General features: G+C 44.6%; 1 protein-coding gene across 1 annotated transcript in view; it reads left to right on the forward strand.

Annotated features, from left to right (window-relative positions):
* dlgap3 (discs, large (Drosophila) homolog-associated protein 3) overlaps positions 1 to 11,865 on the forward strand; it is a 115,297-nt gene that overhangs the window by 52,648 nt on the left and 50,784 nt on the right. Inside the window, exon 2 of the mRNA XM_086171251.1 lies at positions 11,276 to 11,354. The gene's annotated coding sequence lies outside the window, so the exon portion shown is untranslated. The remainder of the gene's footprint in view (positions 1 to 11,275; positions 11,355 to 11,865) is intronic.

Raw genomic sequence — 11,865 nt, forward strand, 5'->3', positions numbered from 1 at the left:
GAGGCTCGCATTGACGACGTAACTCTCTGCCAAGAACCAGCATATCGGCAGAATTTTTAAGCTTGATTAGCTGCACTGCGTGCCACACACACACACACACACACACACACACACACCTGAGTGCAGAAGCTATTTAACCTGAGTGGAAATAATGAGGATTTGGTGGAAAAACTCACCAAAGCATGACATCACCAGTGACCTCATTGTGATCCCCAATGATTGGCTCCGAGTCGCACCACGTTTGAGGACACCTGCTCTTCTGATTGGCCGATTACATGAGCCGCAGAGCTTAGGTTATTTTTTTTTCCCAGACTGTAAATTGGGATTTAATTTCAAAGCCCTGGCGTATTCGAGACACATGTAGAAAGCAGGAGGTGAGCGAACCTCATTTAGTTTCCTTCAGCTGAGCTCAGAGGGAATCTGAAACAGGAGACATCATTTGGTGAAAATAAATTTGGTATCTCAGGTTGAAAAGTGAACGAAACGCATTTTCTTTCTTCTTTTGCAGAAAATTGTCAAAGAAGAAAAAAAGTGACAAAACACAGTGGTTCCCTTTTGCACAGCACCGATGCTAGCTACCCTGACTCATCTCTTCTCATTGATCCAGTGCAGAGTCATTCCAGAAAAGGATTTTCTTGCCCGGAAGACAAATGCATTCCTTATATTGCCGCACAGCGCCAGCAGGACTAGTCAACATGTAGCTACTAGCCAGCAGGACTAGTCAACATGTAGCAACTTAATTCATTTGGCCCTAAAAATCAGCCTGAATGTGGTCAGCCACATGCACTACCTCCATATGTTTATACCAGTATGAATCAATGCAACTTGGTGAACAGATGTGCATTTCACTGAGGTGATGTTGGGTTTGCTCTGCGGGACAAGAAGAAAACCCGCTTAAACGTGTCCATCAAGGTTCATGGTTCATCCTTTGGCCAGCTGAACCTTGTGTTTTCTCGAAGACGCTCCTCCTCTCGGCAAAGAGGCTTCTTCAGGTCTACTAGATTGTGGGGCGTTTCTGGTATTTAGCCCCTGGGTCGGAGCTTCGGTCCAATTTCAAATGGCCGGCTGTGTTAATGATGAGTTTTTCTGCAGAAATTGGCTTGGTATATTTTGTGTGTCGTTTGGAGAATGAAGGTATGAATTTCAGGGACTCACCTGAAAGCCAACCGGTGGGGTCATTTTATGCAATCCACACATTCGCCGTCCAATGATATATTCAGATTCGAGCTCAGGCGCATCCCTGGAATATCTACCTTAGTTTTCACATTCGTGACAGCAAGTAGCATGCATAAATACTTGGTGCTTTATGAACCTTGCCAAAGTTTTGCAATGTTTGAGTCATTCTTGACCTGCGGAAATCCGATAAAAAAATTGTCATTGTTGCATATCAAGCTAAAGTAGTGGTATGCTAACATTTAACTTGATCCTCCTGTGCAAATATCTGGATATTTGTGAATAACTGTGTGCGAGTATGTGCGTGCACGTGACAAAAAGAGGTACTCGTCCCCGTCTGTCAGCAGGAAAGATGGTTCCAGCGGTGCATTTTAGAAATGGGATGCACTTTGTGTTACCCTGCTAGTGACCTTGACTGGAAGTAGATGACGCGGTTAGCGATGACGCTATAAACCCCGATCTGCAACCCCTGTGTCAAATTACCAATAGCCTGGTACTAATGGACATCCTAGTCACCGCCTTGAGATCTCCCCCTCGGCTGACCTCTCTGTGGAGATCGGAACACACACAACTGCAAGTGGACGTGATATATACACACAGACACACACACACACACACACACACACACAATGGGAAGAAAACAGCATGCATCATTCATTGCTGTAATCAGTGCTCTGTCAGTATATTTGTCTAATGATCCATAATGCATTAGCAAGTTCGGAATTGGGTTTTGGTTGAAAAGACACAAAAATGAAATTGTGTTCACATATATTTCAAACACCAGCACATTAAAGTTTCTCAGGTCTGACAGGGAGTAATGAGAAAGATGCTGATTGTTTGGAGGCTGTGGGGCATCATTGCTACAGCTTATTCACCAGCGGCACCGGAATGAATTAATCATTAAGTGTGGTCATTCTTCAAATCGCCTACTTGTGATTGCCGAATTGTTTTGTTGTTTCTTTTTGGTTTTCTGTTCCTTCCGACATCCAAATCCTCTCGTCACAGCGAAGCCAAGTGTTTTTTTAAATTCAGAATAAGGATGCGACGGCCAAACGCTGGCATAGAAAGGGAATAGAAGACAAGGGGATCTTTACATGGTGCAAATGGAAGATGGAGGGGCATTAAAAGTAGCAGAGGGTAAAAGACAGGAGGAGGGTGGTAGGGAGGAGAAACACTCATGCATCCAGTCGCTTCCAAGGAAAAGCCTAAGGAGAACCAAGGGATCCTCAAGACTGAAAAGAGAGAGAGAGAGAGAGAGAGAATGCTATGAAAGATGTTGAGCTGTTAGCCCAGCGCTACAGAGGTAGCCAGGCTGCTAAGTGTTTTGCCCAGACTACAGAGAATATGTGTGCAGGCGTATAAGGTTGCCCATAAAGAGACGTGACCGTGAAGGATTCGTGCACGTATACACATGCACAGAAAGGAAACCCCGCATGCTGAGAAGAAAGGCTCTGTCCCATCTTTTCTTTTTCCCCAAAGCGTTTCAGTCGTTGATTCATCTCAACCTTTCCCCCCATGCCCTTTTCACTCTATTTACCTTTTCCCCACCCTGGGTTTACCTCTTTCCTTCAGCCTGGCGGAGCCCCATCTCCCCCCGTGCACTGCCAGCCTAAGAGCACCACATCAGGACCACCTCATTCCAGCGTGCACTATGTCTGCAGCCATGCCTTGAGCTGGTACATTAATTTGATTTGTGTACAGTCGGGGCGCAGTCAAAAGCCCATTAAGACCAGAGATGGGTGTGCGTGTTCCGCATCCAGTTTTGAGTGTGCATGTTTGTCCATGTGCACACGCAGATATATTCATCTATAAGTGCACGTCGAAGCCAACCAAATGTTTTTGTTTTGTTTTGGGTTTTTTTCCACCGTGGCTTATTTTTAAACATTCAATCCAGCTTTGCAGTTGTGCAAAAATGTTGGTTTGAATTCTCCGCCGGGGCTTCGGTGGCCCGACCCTGCACCACAATTAATCTTTCTCATCGTATGAGGCGTTCATTGAAGGTCAAGATGTCTTCCTACATCCCTCTGCTGTTCCTGCTGGTTTTACCTGGAAGAGACCTAATGGAATTAATTCCGGCATCGATTACAACACCTTTTAACTCACGATCCTTAAGTGGGCATTTAACCTACATTAGCTAACTTCTCTGCAGTTATACAGCTGCAGGAACAAGTTGTAAACACCCCCAACCCCCCTGGTATTAGCACCTCCACACACTGTACGGTGTGATGGTGTGAACTTCGGTGCAAGGGGTTTACAGCCGCAGTCCAAAGGTTTCCCTCCGGAATGGAAGCTTCGTCATTTTGAGTCCGGGATCACAAGCATTTTTCATATTTCTGTCTGAAAACTGTAGAAATGAAACGAACAACAAATGAAATATCGGGCTGAATGGAATCCATCCCGGAGCAGATGGTGTTAGCTTCTACGTCTCTGTGATGTTAGACAACCTTTTCGATTTGGGAGGATTGAATGTAAATATAGATCCTGAGATGGTGGTCGGAGGTAAATCGCTTGAATTGCGTTGATGCTGCTTTCGTGACCATTGTTTTTACCGTTACTGTCCGGTCTCGGCCACTGTACCGCCGGGAATCTAACTGACGGAGATCCGTGCCGGATGCCACAGGCTAAAAGCAGCACTGACCGTACATCGGCCTCCAGGCTGCGCTCCAGCCAGCACAACCCCGTACCATCAGTACTCCATTAAATGAGCTGACTGTGGCGGTCAAATGAACCCTGACCCGATGGCTGACCGAGCGGGTAAAGCCGAGCATATTGATGTAAATATCCATTGTATTTTTCAACTTATATTGACAGATTTTGGCATTATGTTGTGTCCCATCTTGAGATTCATTTGGTACAAAGTCCTCCTGAATATGAAAATGACAACATGAACGGAAGAAATTCACAGCGCGTCCACTCACCTCTCCTTTCAAGTTCTTTTATTTTTATTTTCTCCATCTGCTTCCATATATATCAGCAAGAATATATATAAAACAGCAAGAATTCCTCATTTTCTCGCTCTCTTCTTATTTGCTTTATTATTTTTTTTCCACGTCTCTCTCTTAGAAAGCCTGACCCATGTGGTCTCTAAAGCTGTGTCATCTCTCAGGCAATTAAAATGAAACCCTTCCAGCAGGCATGGGCTTCAGGCCTGGCGTTCTCCTGCAGCACTTCTTACCATGACCCTTGTTTAAGCGTGATGGACACGATACTCATCTATACGTCTTTTGCAGAGATATGCCTTAGTGAGTTGGGGATTTATCTCAAACCTTCATGCTATACTGGATTCCAAGGAATCACAGCAAGCCCATATAGTGTCAAAAAGAAAAAATCGACCGCTTTTACGTTTTCCTCCTTCAGCTCAGCTGATGGAAATTCTCCGTAGGGTGTTTGCGGAAGTTACTGTGCTGTTAATAGGATCTAATTGGAAATGGCCAGTGTTAAGGATGTAGCTGGGGTGTTCTGAGCTTAATCCTAGAAATCCCTGAGAAGTTATTAAAAATCTACGAGCTATGTCCTAAATGTAGGCCAGTGGTTAGCAAACTGGAACTAAGCCCCAAGACTCTCTGGATACTTTGTCCGGAGTTAAGAATACAGTAATGCAATGATCTTGACAAAGGCTCTTTTGGTAAGAAGAAATACTTATTTGAGGTATAAGCACACATCGCTAAATCCAGTCGAGCGCAGTTTGCAAAGTATTTCCTTGCGAAATACTTGCTGATGTCCTCACATTTAAAAGAGAAAATGTTCTGCAAACAGCGATTTCCCAGTATTTAGATTTTCCTACCTGTCATCTTGTGTTTTCAGAGTCCAAAGCTCAAATTCTGACACAGCAAATCCATCAACGGGGTTTCGAGTTCACAGAAGTACTAAACAAAATCAACCACCATGAATCCGTTATTGATTGATTTTATTGAATTAAGGTCATTTTTCATCACTATTTTCTTCATGGTACTTCGATTGTCAGTCCTTTATTTACTGGCAGCCAGTTGTTTATAGATGTGATTGGTCCGTGGGAGCTGCAGATTATTGTGTGTGATGTCTGGGACAGTGTACATCGCTCTGTTTTTAGTTCTTTTATAATGTGCCAGGGGGCAGGAAAGGGGCACACGAAGGAAAAAGATTGCTCATTGGATTCTGTAAAGGCCCGGGAGGGGGTTCGGCGGGGACCGAAATCAATCAAATGCTACTGCAAAGAATAAAAGAAGAGGTAATTGAACTAAACAGCGAAATCGGATGACTCAACAAAATTAAGTAACCTTAACACCGACCCTAAGTCTTTCAAGCTTTGTATTTCTTGTTATCCTTATTCCTTATGTAAACTACAAGGACACTGAAGCACTCTCCAGAACACAAATGAGCCGGCTAATCTCTGATCACGGAGATTCACAAACGAAAACGGAAAGAAAAGAATAGCATTAATGAGGCCAGAAGTATTTCCTTTTTGCGTTTGAGTGGTTGTAACCTTATTGGTCATTTGATGGGGCTTTGGTTCCATTCATCCAAATGAAGTTTCAATCATCACTGTAATTATTCAGTTTGCTTTTCTTGTCTTCCAGCCCATTTGTTTCCACCGTATTAGATTCTTCCCTTCTCACGCTACCAGTCACACGAATGTTCGGTCAGAAATGCCCCCTGAAAGACTTCAACCAGCTCAACTGCAACTTTCTATCTTGCTCAAAAACTGTGACAACGTCAAACACGGAGCCAGACAATTTACTAGTGACCTTACGATACGTGGACGGTGCCTGTTGAGCCGAGAGCTGAGGTGCGACAGATTGTCAGAAATCGAATCTGGCGACCGATTTCTGGGTCGGTGTTTTGCGGCCCAGCCGACGTGCTAAAAACAGTCAAGCCAATCTGAGCTCCGGCCAAAGACGAGTATGTAACCTGCCCGGAAGAATTAGTAACCCGCTTCTAAATTGCAAGCCGACTTTGACATAATGTGGTGAACTCGGGATGCTTCTGGCTCAGTTGCAGCGCTGGAAGGTGTTGTGCGAGCGAACTGCAGCCCTAATGTGATCATCCGAGGTCTACTCGGGTGTGGCCGGAGCCAAGGGGGAAAATAAAGCAGGAATATAATGAGCTTCTGATTGACTTAAGGCTGTTTGGGCTGCATGCGGCCTAAATGTGATAATAGATGAAGGCATAAAAAGTAGATCCGCGGCTCAATTTAGGCAACCGTCCTCAGTCAGCACCGACGCTCCCGGCCAAAAATAGGCCAGACAGTCACTGCTGTCCAAACTACATCTTTATCAGCAGAATTTGCAGGGTCCGCGTTCATCGGTAGTCGGAATAAAACAAAAAGCAGTCCAGCAAGACAAATATTTGAACTTTAAGAATGTTGTCCATTTTTTTTTTCCCTCACTTTCTTATTCACATTTGCGCTCATGTCTCTGGTTCCTATTCAGACTGTAACCTACAAACGGGATAGAGTAAAGTAAGCGTTGGCCCAGATATCTGCTGACTCCACTGGACGCGCCCCTCTCTTGGAAGACGCCCAAAAGTCCATTCCAACCTGATGAGTTGCTGATAACAGAATTTGTCAAAAGTCACACAGCATTTGTCTTAACGTTTATGAGACCTCTTGAGATGTTGTTCTTTTAACCGCATTAGGAGGTCAAACATGCAGAAAAATGGATACATATCAGTTGCGTGGTGCGCGTGTCGGAATTGGCTGGTCACCAAAACCAACGGGGCCGAGAATAAAACGACCACCGGTAGACACTGACGGCGTCGGGCAACAGAGCGCTACGTGGCCGAACCTGTTGTCTCCTTGCCTGGTCTGAACTGGCCGAGGTCTCCTGCCCTGCGGGGAATCCTTGCATCAGGTCCGGCCCTAATTAATGTCCCCACTGCAGTCTCTTGTTAGAGGAGGAGGTGGAGACGGGAAGTCAGTTCTCGGGAGAGTCAGAGAGCGAGAGACGGTGGAGAAAGGCGCGATTAAATATTGATCGTATTTGCGTAAATAGCTGAGGTTGTTTCGAGCCCCGGGTTGACCCCGCTCGCTAGCATGCTCTCATCTTGCGTGGGGAAAACAACTGAGGCCGAATGAGCGAGGAAGGAGACGAAATGAGTCAAGAGAAAGTCCGAATGGCCCCGATGCCACACGGCAAAGCCTCTCCACCAAGCCATCCCAACCGCCACCGCGCCGCTGCTTGTTCAATTTGTAATTTGCACCAATTATTGTGCCATTAGTGAGCCCGCTGTAGTAGGGCGGGCAGTAGATAATGATGCTTTTCTGATGCGGTGGTCAGCAATAGAGTGGGCTGGATAAAGCGTCTGAGGAGGTCAAGTAGTCACTTTAGCGGTTCCCTCTATATCAACCCGGGCACTACGAATTGAGGGGGGCAGCCTTCCTCCCGCTTGCTCTTCTGTTTACTCCATCATGCATTGTACAGCAGACAATGTTGGCCTTCAACCCACAGTTGCACGGCCACTGTGACCCACAGAGATCCTGTATCTGTGACGCGATTACCAGAGAACCTAAATTAAGTCCTGCACCGAAAGCAAATGGTCGCGTGTGTGTGTTTGTTTCTGAAATTGCCTGAAAGGAAACTGGCTACCGCGAGTCTAACAACAGATCCCAAAGGCAGGAATATTCCTGTGAAACTGCTGCTGTCACATGAAAAAAAATCCACACATGTTTGACAACATGACATGAATTATTTGAAGATTTATGTCATAACAGGGCAGCCACAAAGAATCAGAGCAGACCGGGAAAATAGCTCAGTGAGGCAGAAAGGACTCGGAAAGGAAAGCAAGACCATAGTGAGTTAAGACTTTATTTATTCTTCGATCTGTAAGACTGGGTGCTAAAAGTAAAAGTGTTCCATATTTCTCTGAGATCCTGTTACATCGAGGTCTAGCTGGAAAAAGGGCTTTCTAATTCCTCGTTTGAAAATTGCATGACCTATTTATTGGAAAAAGGCCATGCTCAGATGTTTTCAATTTATAACCGTGTGAAAAAGAGCAAAATAAATAAAAATTCAAATACACGATAGAGAAAAAAAAAAAAAAAACAGAAAAATTAAAGATAAATTTCAAATAATAGCAGGAAGAGCTCAAGTTGATACAAGACAAATCATATCAGAAGGTATTTGATTTATCAAGCGTTTAAATGAAATCTTTATTCTGCTGGAGAAACAATTCGGTGATGTTGAGTATTTGACATGTGCTAAAAAAATTAAGTTGATATCCATATACATGTTGATCATTGGTCGAAAAGAAATAAATAGAAATGGGCTGGTGAATATTTTGATCTTTTTTTCCATGCTACCCTTTGCACAGAACATTCACTGTTCATAAAATCCAACGTATTAGAATGACTTTCACCTAAACCAGGAGTGTCAAACTCATTTCTCATGGCGCCACATACGGCCTGGGTAGATGTCTAGTGGGCCGGACCATTAAAATAATAGCATTCCCAGCAATAAATAACCAAAATATAATGACTTTCCTCTGTTTTGGTGTAAAGAAGTACAAGGACATGAAGACAATCTTGGAATTTCATGAACAGTCCTTTTACAAAACATTTCATGAAACACCTCATATTTCCTCAGACAAAAGTGCAATTTACTTTTATCATTCACATGTTTGCATTGCAATCACGTGATCATGTGATCCCACTGATCGCACAAAGGCGCAAAACTTAATAAGTAATTGGTATTGAAAAATATAGTAATGCACTTTAAGATTAAATGAGAGTTATAAAGAAAGGGATTTTTAAACCATTTACACATGCGCATATAAAATCTAAATTGAATCCCTGCCTTCACCTTACAAACTAAAAAGAGTGCTATTAAATGTGTAAGGAAGAAAGTGTTCACCTGTCCTGTAAATGTGTAAACTTCATACATGAAACATGCAAACACATACAACACATACTGAACATGTATGGAGTTGCATGAACAGTAGAATTCCAACATACTGGTTTGTAGTGAAGCTGCTGACTAACATTAAATTGCACATTTTCGCTAGCAATTAGATAGCTGGCTTTTACCGCTGCTTCGCAGATTTCTCAGCTATGGGTGAAAGTGGACGCTGTTTCCTCAGACCTGCCAGCGATTCATCGATCTTATCTCTTCTCAGTTTCTTTGCAAGCTGTCATATTGTTCACTGTGATGAGTCTCGTAGTGGCGCAGAATATTATATTCCTTAAATACTGAAAGTTGTTGCAAACACTCCAAGCACAAAGGTTTCCCGTGCGTCTCCGTAAATAAATAGGACGTAGTCCATTTTTATTTGAAAATTCTACACTCTTTATCTACTTTTCTCTGTTTTGATAATGACGTTTTTACTCATGAGGGCGTAGCAGGAGGTGGAGAACAGGGTGGAAACAACGTTATAACAAGCAGCAGGTGGTGCATTGATAACGTCTGCCGATTGGTCCGTCTGATGATGTGGATTGTCTTCTTCTCTGACCAAAATAGTGCATCCCTAGCGGAAAATTCTTGAATTGCATTTAATTGAAAAAAATAAATCCTTGTCTTTTATGCATTTTTTCACTTTCAAATGATCCTGCGGTCCTGGTTGAACCCCTTTGCGGGCCGTATGTTTGACACCCCTGACCTAAACACAGTATGAGCTATGCAAATACACTCTGCCACAAACCGAGCCATTTGGGGCAAATGACGGGATTTGCACTCCCTTTCTTTGATAGTCGCTATTAAGTTTATGAATGAGTGGATGCGAAGTTACTCATTGCCACAATAATGTGTATTTTTGCTGGTAATGAGCTGGTGGCTACAAAAGAAGATAAATGTGCAAGTTCCTCTGCACTCATCCATTGTGAATACCAGCGTTAATGTACAGCCTCCGTTGTGCATTAATAACTGTGCGTTCGTATGCACGGCTCCCCGTGTGAGTCTTTTTGATGGTATTTTTGTGTATGAAGGAGGTGATACTGCTGATCAGTGTCCATGCTGAGGACTTTGTCACAGCTGACCTATATTAGATGAAAGCAGCTGGATCAGTGGCCTGCAGGGACAGCAAAAGAGTTGTGTTCTAATTATCTCTGCAGCTCGCGAGTGACACATAACTGCACACGCAGACACACAAGTGCATACCATCCACACACTTCCAGCAAACCGTCAGCCGCCGCACTCTGCCTGACGAGCCCCGGCAGCAGATACTCCACATAGGATTGGCCAGGATAAAATGCTTCGCGGCCAACATGGCATATTAAAATCCTTTTAATGATCATGCGTTACTTCCCCTTGAACTCGCACACGCTTGAGATGTGTGACACAAATCGGTTCTGCACGGAACCGTGTCGGGATTGTGAAAATCAGCCCCGTGCGTACGATCGTTGAAAGTCTCGTGAATTGAAATCGTCAGCTTGCGGGTGATTATTTTCATGGCATGAAATAAGAGTGAATCCGGGCTGTTGTTGACTGCGGTTACCACGGAAATCTAGTTTCGGAGGGTTTGCTCATGACGAGGAAAGAAAGCCCAGAGAGCTGATGCTGATTGCCCAACATGCGTTTTCCTCAATAAAGCTGCAGGTAGCTTTGTAGCAATTAGCATCGCTCAGACACAGGATACCAGTCAGAGCAATATTGGAAGGTTAGTGTTTTCATTTAGCATCAACACAAGTACACAACATACATTAACATGGTTTGAGACTCCATGTTTCCTGAGAGCCTGCCATATTCTGTGTGTGTGTGTGTGTGTGTGTGTGTGTGTGTGTGTGTGTGTGTATTCCTTTTGAAGTGAGTTTGACACATTCTGCTACCTTTTGGGGGTAATTGGATGCAGCACACACTCAATTAAGCCGTTAGCCCTTTAGTCATCCCATTCTCCCTTCCTCTCACTCCCACATATCCTCATCTCTGATTTTTGCTCTTTTGTGTTATTCCTTCTTGTCGTTTACCCCGATCGTCCCCTTTTTCTTCACTCCGGGAGCTAGCATTTCATGCAAGGAAGCCATGTAGCTTTAGCAAAGCAGCCGGGCCTGTTTTTTGAACCGACAAAAACATTTCCCATCTCGCCAGGTCAGACTTTGCGGACGGAGTGGGCTCATCTCCCGATGTGTGTTTGCTAATGTGAACTTTTTTGCAGCATCTCTGATGCTTCCCCTCCATTTTCTTTGTTTGTCTTTCAGCGAAAAGAGCCAGGATCAGTTATTTCGCCGGTTGTCCGAAACCCAGAGACATGGAGCACCGTTTCTCGATGAGGCTGTGGTAAGTAGGGAGAACATACGTGCACCTACATGCCTGCAGCTGCTTTTTACCTGCGCCCGCTCACGTAAATCCCCCTTCAGTCTTGTGAGTCCTTGAAATGCATCCCCTGGAGGAGCGCACGAGGCTCCCTGGGAGGACCTCTGAGGGATTAACCCACGTCGGTGAAGGAGTTCTAAGAAAGCGGGGATCAGAGACACGCCACTCAATCTGCACCACCTCTTGTGTCTCCTGTTTGATCTCACGTGTGAAGCAGCTCGGCTCGCGTTATTGCGTCTTGTCTCCATCTTGCTTCTGAGGCTGAAGAGAACGGGCGTCCGCTCACAGGAGCGTCCATGGAGGCACGGGCGTCGACGCCGCGGCTGTTCGGACAAAATGGCCGATGAGGAGACAGAAGTTCTCACAGGCACGGTAGTAAAGTAAAAAATAGTAGGCAGGGCCGACGGGCCTGAGGTCTCAGCACTATTCTTAGCCACAGTCTCCTCCTTTTCCTCTCCTTCTTCTCAGCCCGTTC

This window comes from Fistularia commersonii, chromosome 24, assembly GCF_037954325.1.
Source record: "Fistularia commersonii isolate RoL2024-O1a breed Wild chromosome 24, RoL_Fcom_v1.0, whole genome shotgun sequence".
Classification (NCBI taxonomy): Eukaryota; Metazoa; Chordata; class Actinopteri; order Syngnathiformes; family Fistulariidae; genus Fistularia; species Fistularia commersonii.